This window comes from Nilaparvata lugens, chromosome 1 (assembly GCF_014356525.2).
Source record: "Nilaparvata lugens isolate BPH chromosome 1, ASM1435652v1, whole genome shotgun sequence".
Taxonomy (NCBI): Eukaryota; Metazoa; Arthropoda; class Insecta; order Hemiptera; family Delphacidae; genus Nilaparvata; species Nilaparvata lugens.
Genome location: NC_052504.1, coordinates 31,534,744 through 31,557,582, shown reverse-complemented (window position 1 = coordinate 31,557,582; position 22,839 = coordinate 31,534,744). Strand labels below are relative to the sequence as shown.

At 34.9% G+C, this 22,839-nt stretch overlaps 1 protein-coding gene across 4 annotated transcripts in view; it reads right to left on the bottom strand.

Moving 5' to 3' along the window:
• LOC111064302 (calcitonin gene-related peptide type 1 receptor) overlaps positions 1-22,839 on the bottom strand; it is a 99,486-nt gene that overhangs the window by 37,653 nt on the left and 38,994 nt on the right. The window lies entirely within an intron of this gene.

Below are 22,839 nucleotides of genomic sequence, written 5' to 3'. Positions count from 1 at the left end.
TTCAGGAAATGAGAATTCCACTCCAATTATCCACTATCCAAGTTACACATAGATTCCAGCAGCATATCACAATTTTCATTAGTATCTGTTGGTACTCAAGGCTCCAGGATAAGGGATTATGATTCTTCACAGTATCGAAATGTTGGATTTAATCTGGAAAGAAACTCTTGAAAGAGTTGTTTTGTGATCCCTATCCTTCAGTAAGGTTTTATTTATTCATTTGTGAATACAATTATTACAGATCATAAAAAATACCGGGGCACCGAGTTTCGCTCGTTATTTATTTATTGATAAACTGAACACAATTCTTTAAAATTATTGGGGAAGGACTAAAAGACCAGCCCAAAACTGTTTCTTCCCCGAATTTAGATTTGTACACTATAAATATTCCAAAAAGTAGGTTATGTTCCATACACTCGAATTCAGATCCAATTTCAGTCCAAACATTTGAAAAAGAAAAGTTCTAATCTTGATTGTTCATAAACCGAATTGAATAACAAAATAACACTCACTAATCACTCGAAACTGTAGAATAATGATTAACTTTGAAAATTATGATACACTCCTATTTAGAATATTATAATATACCATGTCATGTAAAAAAAATCTGGTGTGGCGCACTCACATAACTTTCCTTGCCGTTATGAGAATTGATCACCTGACGCTAGTGTTCTCGCGCATCTCAAGTCTACTTATAAACAAAGATCTGTGCCAGCTGGTGACAGGACAATAACGCTGGAGACATACGAGGTCTGCTATCTCTCCATAGTGAATGATTTAATAGAATCAACAGTTGCCAACAGTTTGCAATTGGATAATCAAATTTTCTCGAATTTCGAGCTTATTTTCAATTTTAGGTGAAAATGTTGCTGAACATTAATTGTAGAGATTTTCATGCTCAATCTTCTCCACTCAAAATTATTCGTTTAAATTCTATCTGAAGCCTGATAATTGGGAATCTGAAATCAAACTTTGCATAGTTGGGGCGGAGCTCCTGAAGTTTTTACAGATATGGGACTAGTGGCAGTTGATAGAGCTTATCAATAACTATTTTAAGTATGAATTTAATGAAAATCGTTGGAGCCGTTTTCGAGAAAATCGCGAAAAACCCTGTTTTTGACAACATTTTCTCCATTTTAGCCGCCATTTTGAATTGCATTTGATCGAAATTGTTCGTGTCGGATCCTTATATTGTAGGGACCAAATTTCAAATCATTCCGTTGGATGGGAGATGAGATATCGTGTAAACAGACGCACATACACTCATACACACACACACACACACACACACACACACACACACACACACACACACACACACACACACACACACACACACACACACACACACACACACACACACACACACACAATGCTCAAAAACCACTTTTTTGGACTCAGGGGACCTTGAAACGTATAGAAATTTAGAAATTTTCCGAAATTAATTTTTTTCGGAAAGCAATACTTTCCTTACCTATGGTAATAGGGCAAGGAAAGTAAAAATCAGATTATTTTGATCAAATCTATTAAAATTTCTAGATTAATAATTCTTGTGAATCAGCTGATTGACTGGAAATAGTTGAACAGCTGATCACAATTCTGTCTCTCTTCCACACAGGCACTTACATCTTCTGTTATCGACAGACGACGAAATTATCATTTTTTTCCAAGGATAAGTAATTAGTATCCTTTTCACGTCCTTCAGCGAGTTTCCCCAGGGATCTAGTGCAATTGAATTTTTTTATCATAAACCTACTATGTTCCAAATTTTATGAAAATCGTTACAGCCGTTTTCGAGATCCCTGGACATACATAACCAGATAACCAGATATCCAGATAACCATCCAACCATATTACCATATTATACAGAAATTGCTCGCTTAATATAATAGGATATGATCAGGAACGAACAACAGGCTAGGCCCAAAATTATTCTGTTCCCAAATTTTGATAATGAATAAATTTTAGGAAGAAATTTCTTTGTTCCAAAAGTAAAAAGATAGTTTCGGTAGCTTATTTATCCTTAAAATCAGGGAAACTTACGGAATAACTTTTCTCCAAACTATCTTTTCGATCAGTCGTCTTATCTCAAATTTAGTTATTGGATATAAATTGATTGAATTGTATTATGTAATATGTCTTTAATATTATTGGAGTATCTTTATTGAGCTAACTTTAGGTAGGATCGAAATTCTGTTGAGGACGGTTATTTGTTGAGAAGCTTTATTCACTGTCCTCCAAGTCAACCACTATCTGCTCACATTTGTAGCTCTTCTTCTCCTTGTCGGACTCTAAGCTCCCTCGTAAAGGAAACCTCCCCCCCAATCCGTAATATCGACCAGTTGCTCTCCATCATTGTCCCCAAGCTTATCCTTCAGCTTTGTCAACCACCACGCTGCCATTCAATATAGTATCACATATCGCTTCGAGACTTCTCCGGTCTCTCCATAAATTCTCTATTGTTAAGAAGCTCAGGTAAATATCGTAGAGCTTGAAGTCTTTATAGGGAATACTAGTCTCCAACTCTGTTTCAAATCGCCTCAAGGAAAACCATATGATTCGAGCCTACTCGAGATTTCGAGTTGAACATGAAGATATTTCAGAGATCCAGGAAGTAAGGAGGATTTAATGTTATTTTCACACCGTGATTTCTGATTGATGTGTATTTTTCAGTGAGGTCTGGAGCCAAACTTGAATTCAAATGGAATAATTATTTCTATTCCACTAATCAGGAACACTTGAAATGAGTGTATAGGCCACGAATACATCATTTACCTTAGCCCCTCAAACGGTGAAAGAGTGGCTGGCGTGGTGGTGATGTAGGAGTGGGAATGTTTCTCTCACGCATTCTCCTCTCTCGCTCTGCACGCAGTGTAGAGAATGTTTGAAGTGAGAGTACCATCTTTCGAGAGCAAACTGAACAACCTCTTCCCTCACCCTAAAAAATGCAGAGTTGATCTCATGTGGTGAGAGTCGAAGAATGGGAGAATAAAAGAGTCGAAGAATGAGTCGAAGGTGGGAGAATGTTATAACTCATGGGCCACCAATTTGGTTACCAAATCTAACTGCAAAATGATATCAAAAATAATACACCAACTTCAATTCATCTACATCATCCATTACTACCACATAAAGTCTACTCAATCACTGATTGGACACTTATTTAGCTGCAGATCATTGACTGAGTTGAAGATGAATTTAAATCAGGTTGTATTTGATATATCCTGTCATTTACAATTGAATCAGTAGACAATTTAGTGATCAAGTGAGCAATACCACAGGGAGAAGATAGCATAAGTTATCCTAAATTACTATAGCTACTATTCTCTTCTATAGCTATTACCTACTGCGGTGGTAAACCCATTATTAATTATCGAAAGTGAAGTATCACAATACAGTCACAGAATCTTCTACTCAGAAGAAAGTAAAACTATCTTCCATTTATGATACTTTGAAGTTTCTCATTTCAAATTTCATCAATATCAGGAGTGGGGGTAATGATCGAGTAGTAAGTACAGTCCTGTTCGGCTCCTTAAAGTTTTGTAGTTTTCGATGGGTTTTTGAAGTTAACTTATTCATTATTCGGTACTATCGTCTTCAGTTTTTTCTTGTGCGTGCAGTGGTGTATTCCGTTACTCAACTGGACTTATCTGTGCGTGAGTATACACTTTTTTGTATGTCGGGCACGCCAAGAAATCTTAGATCTAGACTTCGTTCCGATTCTACTAACAGAGTTTTGAGCCCCTTATCTTTGGACTTTGCACGACCTGATAAGACCATGGCTCCGAAAGCAGATCCCGTCGCTACTGATGTTTTCATCAATAGGATACTATCGAACAATGATTTTATCGATACCTTGGTATCGAAGATTACTGATCGACTCAAAGGTTTTATCGATGAGGCAATTTCAACTGCGCTTAAAATCACTAGAGAGGAGATCTCAGATCTAGCGGCGAGCGTATCTGCTCTCAAAAAGCGGGTGATAAAACTCGAGTCTGATTTTCAACATCGCACCGACGATATAGAACAGTATCAGCGACGTACGAGTCTGAGGGTTTTCGGGATACAGGAAAGACCAAATGAGGACACCGATCAACTGGTCCTTGATGTTTTCAAGACTAAGCTGCAGCTTGATGACTTTTCTCTGGAACGAATCCAGCGCTCCCCGGGCCAGCATGCTCCGTCCGTTCGGTCTGCCCTCTGTCAAGCTCTCTCACACTCCTACGGCTTGTTAAAGGTTGCCCACATCAATGCCCAATCGCTACCGTGTCATATTGATGAGGTTAGGACAATATTTGATAGTAGCTTGTTGGATCTTGTCCTGGTATCAGAAACTTGGCTGAAACCACATATAAGTGATAAATGTGTCGAATTGACAGGTTACTCTCTGTTTAGAAATGACCGTCTCCATAAGGGAGGAGGTGGTGTGGCAGTCTATGTCTCATTTTCCAGTTACAATTCTACATGTGTCTGATAGCATGATTGCTAATCGGACTGAGTTAATGTTCTTAAATGTTTCTGTAAGAGGGGTTCACTTGCTTGTATGTGTTTGTTATAAGGCTCCTGACATTGGTTCTATTAGAGAATTTGAAAAATCTTTATTAGACCTGATGACTGGTTTCAAGCATGTTATTGTCATGGGTGATTTTAATACCAATCTACTTGATTTATCTTCTGTGAATAGATCTAATTTTGTTTCTATGTTCAATTGCTGTAATATGTCTATTTTACCTATGCAGGCAACGCATCACACGGCGACTGCTGAGACCTGGCTGGATGTGCTGCTGTTGGTGATGCAAGTTTAGTTGCTCACCATGGACAACTATCTGTCCCTGGAATTTCTAAACATGATTTAATATTTTGTGCCTACCGACTGCATCCTCCAAAACCCAAACAGGAGTTCATCACCTACAGGAATTACAGATATCTTGATATGAATTCTCTTCTGTTGGATGCTGCCTCAATCCCATGGTATGAAGTTGTCCTAACTGCCAACGTGGATGAAATGATTGAAAAATTGAATACTTTTTTGTTGGTCCTATATGACACACATGCTCCTTCAGTTACCAGGAGAGTTAACAAGAAACCTGCTCCTTGGTTTGGTCCAGAGATTCGTGAGATGCAGAAAGTGAGAGACTCTGTCTTCCGTAGAGTCAAACGTTCTAAATCAGCAGCTGACTGGGCAGAATACAAACGACTGAGAAATAAAACTCAGCAGGAGATCAGGAATGCCAAGGTGAGGTTCTATTACCAGTCACTCTCACAACGGCAGCCTACTAGAACTCTTTGGTCAAAGTTGAAGAATCTTGGTATTGGTAAGTCACAAATTAAACATAATATTCCTTTCATCTTGGATGATATCAATAGACATTTCACCAATGTGCCTGTTGATCTGACTGGTGCTCATGACTACCTTAATGCTCTTTCGGCTACTCCTCGTGCTGCTCCTGATCAGCGGTTCTCTTTTGCTCCTGTCACTGAAACTGATGTATTCAGAGTGGTTACAGAGATGTCAAGCAATGCTGTGGGAGTTGATTGTGGTCCAATTAAATTTCTAAAAGATACCCTACCTTTTACCCTGTCTGTTCTCACCATAATTTTTAATGAATCTTTGGCTTCTTCAACTTTTCCAATGATTTGGAAGTCAGCTTTGGTTTCTCCTCTCCCTAAATGTCCTTCCATAAAATCATTTTCTGACTTGAGGCCAATCAGCATTCTCCCTGCTCTGTCAAAGTGCCTAGAAAAGCTTGTACATCAACAGTTCTCTGCTTTCCTTCAAAGTTTCCAGCTACTTTCCATTTATCAATCTGGATTCCGCTCAAGACATAGTACCACAACCGCATTGCTGAAAGTTACAGAGGATATAAGGTCTGCTATGGATAGAGGACAGGCAACTATACTCACACTATTTGATTTTTCAAAAGCTTTTGATTGCGTTTACCATCCCCTACTCCTTCTGAAATTGAAAAATCTTGGCTTTGAAGAGATTTGTGTCAAATGGATAGATGGATAGAATCCTATCTATCTAATCGCCGGCAGTGTGTCAGAGCCAATAATGAGATGTCATCATGGAGAGATGTTACCCGCGGAGTCCCTCAAGGCTCAGTACTTGGGCCTCTGCTGTCTCTATTTACATTGATGACATCACCAAGTGTATAAAAAACAGTAGGTGTCATCTCTACGCTGACGATTTGCAAATCTATAGGCATTTTGCTGTTGCTGACTATGATGCATGTGTGGAGCTGATGAACGCTGACATTGATGCTATAAGTAGCTGGGCATATTATAATCATGGCTTGAAATTGAATGAGGGGAAAACAAATAGCATCATTGTTGCTCACAGCCGTTTGCAGACAGGACTCCAGGTGCAAAATGTTCCAAAGCTGACATTGAATGGTGTTGAGCTGGAATACCAGGACAGGGTTAAAAATCTAGGTCTCATTATAAATAAATATCTGTCATGGATTGACCAGGTGGAACTTGTCTGCAAAAGAATATTCTCCTGCATTTACAGTTTGAAAAGGTTTGCCCTATTTCTACCACAGAATATAAAAATCATGCTGGTTAAAACTCTTGTTATGCCACATTTTAATTATTGTGACACTGTAATAAATGACATGACTGTGGAGCTCTCAGACAGATTGCAGCGTGCTCAAAACTATTGCATAAGATTCATTTTAATTTAAGGTGATTTGACCATGTTTCAATTTTCTATAATGAGCTATCACTTTTAAAATTAACTGAACTCCGTACCTTGCACATCCTAACACTCCTTCATTCCATAATTAAAACGAAATCTCCTTCCTATCTGTCTGAGAGCTTCAAGTTTCTGTCTGAGGTCAGTGTGCGAGCAACTCGTCGTGGGGACTCACTGCTGTCTTTTCCTATATACAGGACAGCAACTTTCGAAAAGTCGTTTACCATCACGGCATGAAGACATTGGAACAATTTTCCCGATGAGATTAGGAGTATTGAAGGACGTGCTCGCTTTGGGGTGGAGGTCAGGCGGCTGTTATTGGCGGGTCTTCGGGGGTAGTGCGATGGTGGCTAGTTGCGATGCAATTTGTGGGCTGTGTGAATGTTGTATGGATGATTTTTGCTGAATTTTCTTTGTTTCAACGTTCTTCCTATATTATTAACTCAAATTTATTTAATATTATTTAGTTATTTTGTAATTTATTGATTTACTTAATTTACTTTTGCACCAGACAAAAATGGTTGATTTTTATTTACAATTTCATGCATTATTCTCAGTTTCATATTGTTATAGTTCTTTTGTATTATTTCTTATTGTAATGTATTATTATTTGCCTGTAAGGTTGAGTGGTAGAAAGGACTTTCTAGTCCTAACTCCGCCTAATAAAGAGTATTTTCATTTTCAAGCATTTGAAACTCCTTTGGAAGCTTTCATAATAATCATGGGGCGTTTGAGGATTGACGCCTAATGAGTAAAGCCTTCTGCACAAGTACAATGCGTTGTTCTTAATGATTTGAGTACCTTGTGCACACCAAACCGATTCACATAATGCGATGATTTTAAACATTTAAACAAGAAACACAGCTCAAAAATATTCTCACTCCAGTCTCCATCATGCGAATTGCAGTGTTGTGCACAAGTCTTAAATAATAAAATTTCTTATAACGCTACTCGTCGATTGATAATATTAATAGAAATATCACAAAAGCGAAATATCACCAGAAATATGAAATTATAGGGTTTATATTCTACGCCTGAGAGTTATTGCAGAAACACTGATAGGAGAAGAGCAGATGGGATTTCGCCGAGGAAGATCATGTATGGATGCTGTATTCACCTTAAAGCAGATCATTGAGAAAAATCGTGAATACAATTGTGAAACTCACATGGCGTTTATTGATTGGCAGAAAGCATTTGACAACGTTTCAAGGGCCAAATTGTGGGACATAATGCTCGTAAAAGGATATCCCAAACATTTTGTTGCTGCAATTGCGGGTGCATACACCAATACAGATATCGTTATCACGTCCGGCAATTATAGAAAAACGGGAAAAATCAAAATAAATAAAGGTGTAAGACAAGGGTGCCCAATGTCGCCTACTCTCTTCAATACATACACTGACGAGATTCTGGAAATTTGGAATCGATATGTTGACACAGGGATAGAGCTCTGCAATAATGTTTTTATGAATTCTTTACTATATGCTGACGACACTGTGATCATTTTCAACACTGAAGATAAACTACAAAATGCTATTTCTACAATATGAAAATCTCACCTCAAAAATCCAAGATAATGGCATTCAGGGGAAAGTGGCCAGTCAGATCAAAAATCGTGATAGACAATCAAGCATTAGATCAAGTGAGAAACTTCAGCTACTTGGGATGCCGCATTTCATTCGATAAGGATGAAGATGTTGGTGAAAAATTGGCGAGATTCAGTGCGGTCTGTGGCACTATATAAGACGAGCTATAGGAAGGCGAACGAGACAAGATACCCAGCTGAAGTTTTACAAAACAATGGTGATACCGTTAATGACATACGGTAGTGGGGCATGGATCTTAAACAGACAAACTGAATCTCGTATACAAGCTGCTGAAATGAGGTTTTTACGAGCGGTCAAAGGTTGCAGTAGACTGGATAAAATGAGGAATGACAACATAAGAGCTGAATTGAATGTAGAACCGCTATTGGATATTCTGAAGAAATATCGGGAAAATTGGTCTACTTCAGAATGCCATCCAATAGGCTCCCAATATTAGCATGGGAGTACAAACCCGAAGGAAAGCGAGGCATAGGAATACCAAGGAAGAAATGGATGCCGGTACAGGCCAATAGAGCCTAATCCTTGTAAGAAGATGATGATATTCTATGTTATATTTCAAACATTGTGAAGAGTAACTTCTGCTGCTAGTTTCATTATTCTACTGTGTGTAATCATTTTTTAGCTTTTTGCTACTTTGCTCTTTGATCTCATAACATTCTTACCTCACTTCACTTTTTAAACGTTGCACAATTTAGCCAAGTAGAGAAGAACGTGACTTGTATAAGACATTGTGAACTAATATTATCATCTCTTCATTTTCTTCATAAGAAAAAGTAGGAATGTTCATAACTAGCAAAGTGAAATTAATAACAAGTGGAGAGAAGCGTGTGAGATGAAAGAAACTTGAGATGAATTTTTTAAACTCGAAATTTCAGCAGGACGTATTCTGGAGGACTTTTTCCCACCCAAAGCTGAAGAGTTAAGAGATTTTTAGTCTCAATAATATTACAATGCTCACTCAACTGCTTAACTGAGTTAGAGGGAATGCGAAGTGAGTAGAAACATATGGGATTTTTAAACTGTTATAATAATTTCACCTTAAATTTAGCAAGCATAATTTATGAATTACGAAATCTGTAAACGTCAGATTTCATGTCTTTGAAACATTCCCTCCACAATTTCCAATAGAATGAGATAGTTTTATTTCTATATTCTGGAATATACATGATAAAATACAATAATATTGTATTTATATTGTATTATATCATAATAATAGTATTACATTAATAGAAAACAGAATTGTCTTATTCATGTACGGGAAAGGAAACACACGATTGACGCATTATTACTACATATTATGTACTAATGAACAGATTAATTCATAATTTTACATGAAGACTATGAATTTACCAAGGGGTAATAGATTCTTATTCTCATTTCTGGTAATTAATTGAATTCAATTTAATAATCGAAACAAATTCGTCCAATTTGTGATTCAATGTTTACGCAACAATAAAAGCCCAGCCAAACAGAGCTTTCTACAAATGATTCCGTAGCGTAATTGGCACGACTTATAAATTTAATGTAAGGTTGCGGGTTCGAGTCCAATCAAACTTGTTTTTTTTCTGCTGGGAATTTTCAACTTTGATGAAGATTATTCACGTAATTTTGACAAAATGATGAATAATGATTCTATTATTTGATGTTCCATAGACATAAGAATATTGCATTAACAGCACAAAATTTGCCCAGTCCAAGCACGGTTTACCTGCTAGTACTATTATATGAAAGATATAATTGAGAATAATATTATATAATATCATGCATAAATGATAAAGCTTGATGCTTCATCTCTAGAAATTGATGAATGTATTCATGAATGCTGAGTGAGTTTACTCAATTACTTCAGTATTACTCAAGTGAATTATTGTGACTCTTAATCATAACTGTATGGTAATGATTATTGTGTTAAAACTTTTTTAAATTTCAAGAGAGGTCTACATAATTATGCCTACAAATTAATTCAAGAGACTCCGAATAAAAAACTTCATTTAGATTAGATGGCGCTCCACAATCTGTATTCACAGAATGTCAACTATTTTCTTATCAGTATGTTCTGTATAACATTCCTAAATTGAAAACTCCTACTATCGATTCGATTGCTCATTTGAAAATGTCTCAACGCACGCAGCGAGAGTCTCTCAGCTTTCATCAATTCAATTTGAAAGATGAATCTGTCATGCCTTTTCCTATTTTATGAGATGGAAATATCTACGTATAGGGAGATATAATACTCAATGGAAGGAGAAGGAATAACAAGATAGTCGAAAAGAATTTGACGCGACATTCGAGAATAGTAGAGCTTACGAGATCAATTTTCTCGCGATTCGAAAATACGTCTGCGAGGAATAACGGCAATCCATGGCAATCTTGTTTTCGTTCCAATCCCCATCTTCATCACTTGCCATGGTCTCAACGTCTTTTGTTTGGAATCCTCTTCTATCGTTTTCTTGCTTTCTTTTTGTGATTCCCCATAAAACATCTATACAAAATACAAAGATCGAATTCTCAGTCTTGAACTCTGTCATTGATTTTGATAAACTTGACATCGACATGTAGTTGACAGCTGAATATCCTCCTATAAGATACTTATACATTTGATACTGGTTTTATACATTTCAACTCAGAACTGAAACTTACTTGCTATATCAAGTAGCTCAAGCCTTTATAAAAAAATTATATTGGATTGAATCCGTGACAATCTTCCAGGCTAAGTGAAAATTGCTACTAATTCAATAACTACGGGTAGGTTCATCACATTAATAGCCATTTATATATAACTTAAAGAGGGTGAAGCACGACACTATTGCTTGAGCTAATCAGTTATCAGGCGACAAGTAATGGAGCGCAATGATTTTGCAGGTATTCGTTCCCACAAGAACAACATTTCTCCTCAATCGCAGTATGGGACTACAAAAGAAATTAATTCAATAATACATGATAATATAATTATTTTTCACAAAAAACAAGGGTACTTGTCACCATTTTTGAGATTATGACTAAGTTTTTAGCCATCATGGAACTTTGATGATAATTATTATAATGTCTGGAACCAGCAATCAATCAGCATTTCTCATTTCTAGCGAGCGGTAAAGTAAAAAAACGTACTGAGCATGTGTAGCGAACGTAAACGTAATGCACATGCGTTTTTAGTGTAAAATAGACTATCAGTTATCTACCCAAAAAGAAATCTGGTGTGGAGCACTCACACAACTTTCCTTGCCGTTATGAAAATTTATTAAATGACGCTAGTGTTCACGCGCATCTCAAGTCCACTATTCAAAGATCCAAGCCAGCTGGTGACAGGACAATAACGCTGGAGACACACGAAGTCTGCCATCTTTTCATAGTGAATGATTTAATAGGATGAACAGTTGCCAACAGTTTGCAATTGAAATAATAAAATTTTCTCGAATTTCAAGCTTATTTCAAATTTTAGGTGAAAATATTACTGAACATCAATTGTAAAGATTTTCATGCTCAATCTTTTTCACTTGGATTTTTTTGTTCAAATTCTATCTGAAGCCTGATAATTGGGAGTCTAAAATCAAACTTTGCATAGATGAGGCGGAGCTCCTGGAATTTTCACAGATATGGGATCTGTGGCAGTTGATAGAGATACTATTCTAGGTATAAATTTGATTAAAAATTTTGGAGCCGTTTTCGAGGAAATAGCGAAAACCCCTGTTTTTGAAAACATTTTCGCCATTTCAGCCGCCTTCTTGAATTGCATTTGATCGAAATTGTTCGTGTCGGATCCTTATATTGTAAGGACCTTAAGTTCCAAATTTCAAGTCATTCCGTTAATTAACCTTGAAACATATAGAAATTTAGAAATTGGAGTACCTTAATTTTTTTCGGAAAGCAATACTTTCCTTACCTATGGTAATAGGGCAAGGAAAGTAATAAGTTATTTTACAATGATTTTCCAGTACGTGAACAAGTGTTTTGAAAGCAGTTATAGAAAAAAATAATTCATGAAGCTCTATACAAATGAGCAGAAGAAGAAATCATGAAAATATTAACTGCCTGATAATAACAATAGTAAAACTTTTGTATCAATCAAATCTCCCAAAACTGATAAATCTTTCATCTCGGTTATTGTTATAATAAAGCATTGGAATAGATTAGTTACTACAGAAATAATGGGAATCCAGATAATTTCTCAAATCAGAATTTGCAACAGAGAATTAGGGCTACTTGAACTTGGAATATCATGGGAATCTCTTGTTTCATTTTGAGAAAAGTCTGTCTTGGAAAATAACATCAATTCATCGGATTTTTTGCTATTCAGTTACAATATCGGGGCACTGAGCTTCGCTCCGGAGTATAAAAGCATAGTTCATGTTTATCTATTTATCTATTGATAAACAGAACACAATTCTCCAAAATGATTGGGGACGGACTAACAGGCACATCCCAAAACTGTTTCTTCCCCGAATTTTGGTTTATACACTATAAATAGTCCAAAAATTGAGTTAATGTGTTCTATACACTTGAATTCAGGTCCAATTTCCAGTCCAAATATTTGAAAACAGAAAAGTTCACATTTAGATTGTTTACAAACCAAATTGAATAACAAAATAACACTCACTACTCACTTAAAACTGTAAAATAAAGATTAACTTTGAAAATGTAGATATACTTTCATTTAGAATGATAATTATACTTGTTTTACTACAATATTTGCTAATATGAATAGAAAATCATGGATCTTGAATAAAATCACATTGTTGGTCATGTCAAAAAAATCAGATATTTTGATCAAATCGAATAGAATTTCTAGATAATTTTTCTCGTGAGATAAGCTGATGTATTGCAATAGTTCAAGAGCTGAATATCATTCTGTCTCTCTACCACACACGCACTCGCATCTTCAATTACCGACAGACGACGAAATTATCATGTGTTTTTCCAAGGATGAATAATTATTATCTTTTTCATGTCCTTCAGCGAGTTTTCCCAGGGATGAGACCTAGTGTAATCGAATTTTTATATCATAAACCTACTATGTTCCAAATTTCGTGAGAATCGTATGAGCCGTTTTCGAGATCCGTTGGACTTAAATATATAACCATCTAACCATATAAATAACCGAATATATAAATATATACAACAATTGCTCGCTCAATTTAAAAGGTTAAACTTGATAACAAAATTGTTTGCTACCGAAATAAATACTGTGAGAAGTATCTTTCAATTATCTAGCTTTCATGATTACTTTTCCACCTGATTGGAGTTTTAAATTATTCAATTTGTGTTCTATTATGTTTGATTCGATGAGAACTTAATAAGTCCCATTGAAGGGACTTACTATAGAAGGGGCAACTATAGAAGTTATTGAATTATTTGGAATATGCTGAAAAAGTCGTTTCATGTATCAAAATAGTAATCTGGGAAATACTGTAAAACGGTATTCCATCATTATATCTCATGGAAAAATAAATGTATTAATCAAATACTTGAATGTATGATACACTGTGCCTTTCCTGAGCTATCCTGATATTTGAAAAGCTAAAATTATCGAGCTCCAGTGTGGAGGCGTCATTTGACATCTTGATCAGAAGGAGAAGACAAATTGTGAATCACAGATTCACTCCCAAGCGAAAAGAGCATGAATAAATTAAGTGCTTTTTAAGATTCCATTGTGAAGTTAATCGCTGAAGGACTTGAATGGAATACATTAAAGGGATTCACATTTTACTCCAGGATAGAAATTGCTAGATTCCGTGATCCGAGCTTCTTGTTTTTTCTGGAGGAAAAACTTCGAGATAAATATCACGCGAGAGAAAATTACAACTAGTGAATTCTGGGTCGATTGTTCTCGTCGATAGGCTGCTCTTGAAACTTCTTCTCCTGCTTGGAAATCGCTTTCGTCTGTGTACAACAAGCTGCCTGTTTTCCCTTTTTTGATGGAAGATCAAACTTCATTGCACTTGATGTGCTTAAGAGAAGTGTGTGCTTGATTGAAGAGCGAGAAGGGAGGTTGGGCTGAAGGTGGGCGGACAAGATGGAATGGCGAAAAGTTAATTGACTCCAAGTAACGTGATTAAAAGTGATGGCTAAACTTCCCGGTAAAAAGCTCTCTCTGGCTCATTATTCTACAATGGTCACTTGACCAGCATTCAGCCTTTCATGCACTTTTTACTCATGGCCTGCTTTTTCAACTTAGATAAGTCAAAAGGCGCGATAAATTGACTTGATTAAAAACATTTCAGGAATTAGATGTGATTTAGACGCGTGAGAGTGAGTAATTCGGGGGATCTGATTTTGTACAGCCATGTCAGTCATAGGATGCTATATTGAATATGCTAAAAAATATACATAATAATAAATTCACTCCTACAGGTTTCATATAAGAATAATTATTATCAGGATATGAACAAGCTCTTCTCAATGAGTTTAGTAGAATAGAAAATGACAGATGAGGTTTCAAAAAATCGTTCCACAACAAAATTAATGCACTAATACAGTTTGAATGTTGCACGTCTTTTGATCATATTTTTCCATGATGTCATAAATTATCGATCAAATCACACCTTACCACAATCAGAAAATCGAGTGATACAAAAGATACCTTTTGATTTAAACATGAACAATTTTATAATGTATGCACCCTACTGTTGCTGGAAGATAATCATGTTCAATAGTTTTCAATACTTTGAAAGCGAACATTATTATTAGGGTCATGTGGCTCAATAGAGTGTTACTCATGTATTTGTTCCCATTCATGACTGGACTTCCATCAGTATTATTGTCATTAATCCTAATATCATGAGTAGGCTACTCGATGTTCAATTCTATTCAGCATGTTTTAGATCATTTCTCAATAAAATTAACAAATCGATAAGATTGAAGATATATAGTTACAATGCATTATGAAGCCTTGAAAAAGATTCAGGATTAAAGAGAGCGAGAAATAATAAAGACGGGAAAGTAAAGTGTTCACATTTGATACATTAAGATCACATTCATTTCATTGCATGAATCAAATTTTGATCCTGAATTTTCCATCTCGTACTTGAAAACTGAAATATTAAAGATGGATGAACAATAATTGAACAATGCCTATATAGTGTGAACCTAGCAGTAGACTTATAGTCTGACATCTACTGAACAGCGAACATACAAGGACTGATCTTATTCAAGGTTATTACTCTCACGTTCCCAGCTCATATGATTTTTTTAATGTGCGATATTACTGATAATATAATGGCATGTTTTCCATCATCTTAATTTGAGATTGAATTTTATAAAATAATTAAAGAATAATTTGTCAATATTCTGTAGAATGAAAACAAATGGAGAAGCTGCATAAATCATTAAAATATTTCAAAATTCAATTCAACTGAAGTTTTATGTTCCCATTATTGAATTTCCGCCCTTTCTTTGATGAAGAGTACTTGAGAAAGAGAAGTTGGAAGCATTGTTACTTAACAGAGAAAAATATTTTGTCACTGACGCATTCTATTATCTGGGAGAACAATATGTGTCAATCAAATTGTCATTTTCTGGCATTTTTCACAATAGAAAGTGGGTTCACCTCAGAGAATCGATTTTGAGTTGAAAAGAGGATGGAAGCTTGTTTATATTATTTTTCTTCAGTTCATCTTTCGATAAGATTTCTATTCGAAATGGAACTTTCCAATTACTACTTAGTATCAATGCTACTTCACATTGATGCTACTACTTGATATTGATGCCGCAGTATTTTTTCATGGAGCTAGATAGCAGGGCTCTGAAAAAATATTTCTCTTATTTGTCCTCAACTTGGATAAAATATTGAAGTATGATTGATTCTGACACGTGTTTGCCACTCGATGAAACCTCAATACATTTTTATAGCTATTTTAATCTTGTACTCAACAATTTTATCTATATAAGTGTTCTAAACTCAGAATTTATTCAAAGGAATGTTTTATTAAACAAATTGGAATAATACAAAATCTTATTTGAAAATTTCAAAATGTAAAATGAATGAAATATTGTAAAGAAATTATTGAAAATGTACTCTCTTCAAATATTAACAAATAAGCTATAGTCCAGTCACTATATACATTGGTGCATGCAATTTATATTGTAGTTCTGATTTTTTAATATATTATTTGGGTACATAAGAGAAGTCCAGAACCAATTTCTTAATGCAAAATTCTATTGTGCTAGATACAGAGTGGCCCAAAAACCTCGTATTTTCGACTCATTCTCCAGTTTTCAGCTATTTCTGCCAAATCTCGTAATCGAACAGGAAAATTTGCTCACGCCTTTTTTTCAAATTAAAAAATTCTCAACAGAATGAGATCATTCGGAACTCTCTATCTTCAATGAGTACTTAGTTATGATTTTTCAAAAATGAGTGAAATTTGAAGGAATAATCAATGTTGATGAATTTCAGTTTTTGATCAACAATATCTTCCGATTGTTAAAATTTACATGTATAATTCAAAATCCCTCTGGGCGTATTTTTGTGCTCTACAATCTGAGATCAGGGAGAGAGCGCTCTATCTCAAATAGATTTCCAGGTACACCTGACAACAATGTTCCTTGTATTGTGAACACATCTAATATTCAGCTTCAACCATCATCACCAACTACATTGTCCTCACATTGATATTTCGCACAATGACATAAGTTCATGAGATCATGTCCTATGAGAATCACCCGTTAGATGCACTTCATTTCAGTATTTCCTAGTGGCGAGGCGCGCTTAAGGACACCTCAAGGATAAAAATTTCAAACACTTATAACTTTTGACGCAATGATCAGATTTCATCGTACTACACTTCATTCTTCTCGGCTCGTCAAGGCGGTCCAAAATCATGCATCATAAGTCAATGCATCCTGCGATTTGGACGATTGTATTAAATCTTGTACTGACTCACTCAATCTGGTGTTTTATAGTGTTCGTTCACACAGTTATAAGTTTGAGGTTATAACACCGAGGACTCAGTATAAGATTTTTTATATGTGTGACATCTCCATTTGGGGCATTGCTCAAATAATATATAATAATAATACCCCCCCAAGGAGCGTTACAAAAAAAACGCCAGTTTTTCAGATTAAACAATATTGTAGAAGCTTACAACTAGTGAGTAGGGCTTTTTTCTATTGCAACTGGCCAGTTTTTGAAAAAAAATTCGTGCATGCTGCCATCTTAGTTGCTAGCAAGTAGATATTTTCGGAACAGTATCTTAGTTTGCATCAAGACAGTTTTGGAAATGGAATGAAATGCAACTAGGCTCACTTTGAAACTGTACTCGATTTTCAGTCATTTTTTAAAATAGGATTGAGATACTCTTGTCACTGTAAAAGTGTTTTATAATGTGTATTCCAGTTGTGCCAACAACATGCAATCAGAATCTCAACTTTTCAAATTTTGTCAAGAAGGCACTTTTGGAAATGGACGACTCATTCTATACATTCTCTTGATATTACAATAATGTTTTTCATGATATCTCGAGTAGAATATTGCAAAAGCTTGAGGAAGATTTACTTCCACTAAAAATTTCACCACAAAAAAATATTTTCGTCCTGGGCAGTCGCTCACTAAGAGAAGATTATCATTATAGAAGGAGCGTTGTTACTTTCTTTAATTATATTAGAGAAAATCTGAGAGCTTCACAGTTTGCGGAATTTTATGATTACAAATTCCCTATACTGCCCGATAACAGACGGGTGTGTGAAACAGGAGATTCTCTTACAGGACATGGTACAGTGACAGATTGCGTTACAACTCACGTAATTACACCCAACACATGCTCGCACCCTCACAATAAGTTATCGATTATGTCTCATATTACATGAGCTAACACTATATTCGCATGACGACGATGATGATGATGATCATGAAATCTGGTTTATAGTCTTGAACAGAATCATGTCAAAAAACTCTCGAAAAGTTTTACAAATGGATAAAAAAGTGAGCTGAGTTCTTGCTATTCTTTTTATCCTTCATCGTTATTCATACCTACGATTAGCTATATTTCTGGAATGTACAAATGGAGATGGAAAATAAAAATAAATTAATCATAATATCCAACCGAACACATAAGCAATGTACGCATATAACTTTCCGTCGATTTTTTAACAATCATATTTTATCACATCAGATATGTATCCATCAGAGTTACCTCACCCTAGAGGATATACGTAGAATATACTTAGTAGTGAGTGTCAATTGAATGGAATTACGGAGGAGCTGCTACGAGTGATTGATCACCTCATGCCACTTCCCTGAATTTATTTCCCCAGTATTTTAACATTTTGATATCCTAGGAGAAAAGCTTGGAATTTGTCTAACTCTACCTTAATGACATTTTTCTCAATGTTCCTTCGATTCTTTTATACGTTTCTTTCATACGATTCTTATATCGTTAACTATCGTCAACGATAATGACGAAGACTAGTTATTCCAGGCTATCAACTTACCATTCAGGAACTCTATCTCTTATATCATACATTCTAAATCTCAGTCAAGTACTCCATCCCTTACGTGGTACTGTACAAGCTCTACTGTGAAAAAGTACTATTCAAGTACTGTACAAGAATAATAAGTGAAGATTGAAAGCAAAAATACAAAATAGATTTGGTCACTGTTAACTTAAGTATACTAAAGAGGTGAAAATAGTGTATGTTTAAATAATATATCTTCTTCTTCTTCTATATCTATAAAAGTCCCGACAGACTGAAATCACACCACAGCCCAAACTACTAAGCCTGAAAACTTTAAATTTTGCACACTTGTTTATGGTAGCCTCAAGACATCTACTAAGAAAGGATTTTCAAAAATTTGCCTCTCTGAGGGAGCTGGAGCCCACCAAAAATGTTGTACTTTTCAACCGCTCATTTTCAACCCCTCAGCAAAGTCATGAGGAACGTTTTTGTTCAGCTACGAAAAAATAGATCTATGCAGGAAAATTCCGATTAGGAGCACAGGGGGGTTCAGGAGAGGGCATTTTTCGAAAAGTTTAATGTAAAATCACACTTTAGCTCAAACTAATTGGCCTACAGACTTGAAACTTTGCACAAATATTCTTCAAACATGCTAGACACGCACTAAGAACGGATTTTGAGATACTTTGCCTCTAAGGTTTTCAAAGGATGAAAAAGTATCTTATCAAGTAAGCTTATGAATATGGTAAGGTGAAAGCCATATGGAACTGAGATAATTGACAATCATGATATTCTAAAATATGTTGTAATCATTGTAAAATAATTTTATCAATCAACCGATCGAATCAATTTTGCGTTGATCGAGAGCGCGAGCTTGCCACGTGTTTGTTACATTGTTGTATGCTTTCCCAGTTCGGTTAGCGCCTTCTATCAGCTGTATAATATGGAGTCTCATACATTCCAATTGGAGCAGAGCACAGAGATTTTCTTTGGTTGAGAGTTTATTAATTATTATTCTCTCAAATTCAAATTCTATTGCCATTAAAAATCACATTGAAAACTTTCTTAATAGAGAACAAGATTACAAAAACAAAATGTCAAACATAATATACCTACATTATTTATTTGTAGCACGGCCAGAAAAAGACAAACTTGAGTACCAGCCGTGTGTTCCTTCAATATAACTTATTTTTTGTTAATATTTTGTGATCAAAAAGTACGAGATGATGAGAGATGTGAGTAATTTCTTATATTTGATCCAAATGCTTATTCATATTGTAGTATTCGGGGTCCCTGAAATAAAAAGCTTTTTATTCTGTAGCTAATAAATTTCTTATGTATTGACTGTCCATAATGTATCCAATGTCCATAATGGAAGTGATTGAACTGCTAAAAATTAATGACTTATTGGTCCCTCATAGAATTTATAGTATTCCTTTTGATTGAGCCTGTCTTTTGTCAGCGTTGACCGTATATGAAAATGAATTTCTGTTTGTGTGTTTGTTTGTTTGTTCCCTATAGACTCGAAAACTACTTGACAGAACGGCATGAAACTATGGGAATATTGGGGATGGTTTCTGTCCAGAAATTTTAATAGAGGGGATAATAATAATTATATATTAATCCATTTTACAGACCTATGTTTTCGAAATTGTCGGCCGAGTGGCTAACGTAGAACGAGAAGATCATCATAATGATAATTCAAGATCATGTTGTGATAATATGATTTAGCATATGAACTTACCAGCTGTAATAAACACGTCACTTTGTGATAAAATTGTTTACAGGTATTAGAACGGGAATTTTATGCACATAGGAAGTCCGTATTGAGATGTAAACAAAAATATTGATTGTCAGATAAATTTCATGATTCACCAAATAAAGTCAAGTGTGACATGAGATACATTGACTTTTTTGTGGTACGAAGTTCGCCGGGTAAGCTAGTTAATAATAAAGCTCTATTTACAACTAGCAGGTAATCCGTGCTTCACAAGGGTATATTTTAAAACTTGACGTAATAGAATATTGGAAAATTGAAAATAAGGCCTAAAACCATCCTCGATAAAGCAAAATCTATATGCAACATTTCAAGTCAATCAGTCCATTAGTTTAGACTTGATGATTAACTTGCAATTTAAGAATTTGGATTCAAAATTTAAAAATTTAAGCAATTCAAAAATGCGTCAAACATAATTTTCCTTTCCCGCTACTTGTTTAATAAGCCAGTTCTTTCCATCATTATAGTATAGATGGATGATTTATCAGTATCTTTGAATGACAATAACTTTTGACCGGTTTGAGAAATCGATGTGCGATGTTTTCACCATTCATTTCCTCTTGAAATTCTGTATCGAAATCATGTATCAAATGACTTACCTCCCAATTTAAAAAAAAAAATGAAGCTGATTTTAAAATGGCGGTTCCAAGATGGCGGACCAGAATATTGATGCGACAGAGAATCAGTTATTTTTATTCGAATAGGATCCTCAATCATACCTATCATCTAATCGCCCTTTTAAAAGAAATGTCCAGCTGTCTCTATACAACAAATGGAAGCATGACAAATTAAAAACTTGATGTAATGAAATTTTGAAGAATAAGAAAAAGGCCTCTTACTATCCTTGGCTAATTAAGAATCTATTTCAAGTCAAAATTTCAAGTTAGTCAGTTGAGTAGTTCAGACGTGATGATGCGTCAAAAATAATTTTCCTATTCCGTACGTGTATAAGCCAGTTCTTTCCTTTATTGTAGTATAGATAAATGAAGAAGACATAATACTTGAGAAACTTGAAGTATCATATTGATTTTTCCAATACAGAGATTTTAGAATCGATTAGATATTCCTCAATTTGAGGCAGCCTTTTTTGCTTCCCCAATTCCAAACAAAATAACTACAAAATCGTGTCGCTCCTAATTTGTGTCTAATAGTACAAACTATAAGATCGCTGTGAAAACTGAACACCAAATCTGTTGCATACTACACTGGAGGCTACGAAAAAACCTCCAGACCTTCCAAATTCTTCCCCCCGGCACCACTGTACTCCACCAAATATTTGGGACACATTTAAATTTGTTTCCCTCAAAAAATGTATCACAAGCTCTTTTGTTTAGCTCCCGGAGATAAGCCTATAGGCATAGCTGAATTTCAACCAAATACAAATGGCGACCCCGGAAATTGAGGTTTCATAAAAAATTTGAAGCTTTTCCAAATACGAAAAATTTTCAGCCAAAACTATAAGATCGCTGTGAAAACTGAACACCAAATCCGTTGCATACTACACTGGAGGCTATGGGAAAACCTCCAGACCTTCCAAATTCTTCCCCCCGGCAACCCCGTAATTCACCAAATATTTGGGACACATTTAAATTTGTGTCCCACAGAAAATTTATTACAAGCTTTTTTGTTCAAATCCCGGAGATACGCCTATAGCCATAGCTAAATTTCAACCAAATTCAAATGGCGACCGGGAAATTGAGTTTTCATCAAAATCTTTGTGTGTTTGTGTGTGAGAGATCTTTGTATTGCAACATTCCCCTCCAAAAGCTGTCTTCACACTGTTGCTTTTTACATCGGCGAATAGTTGCAAAATGCTTTTTGAATGTAAGTCTTCAGACTGTCAAAGGTGATAGAAAAATGTTGCCAGAAAATAATTGACCGAGCAAAGTGAGGTCTAAGATTCAAGTTGACGGTTTGGCATTTCTCTCGATGTTTAAATGTTTAAATGTATGAATGTTTAAATGTTTAAATGTTTAAATGTTTAAATGTTTAAATGTTTAAATGTTTAAATGTTTAAATGTTTAAATGTTAAAATGTTTAAATGTTTAAATGTTTAAATGTTTAAATGTTTAAATGTTTAAATGTTTAAATGTTTAAATGTTTAAATGTTAAATGTTTAAATGTTTAAATGTTTAAATTTTAAATGTTTAAATGTTAAATGTTTGAATGTTTAAATGTTTAAATGTTTAAATGTTTAAATGTTTGAATGTTTAAATGTTTGAATGTTTGAATGTTTAAATGTTTAAATGTTAAATGTTTAAATGTTAAATGTTTAAATGTTTGAATGTTTAAATGTTAAATGTTTAAATGTTTAAATGTTAAATGTTTAAATGTTTAAATGTTTAAATGTTTAAATGTTTAAATGTTTA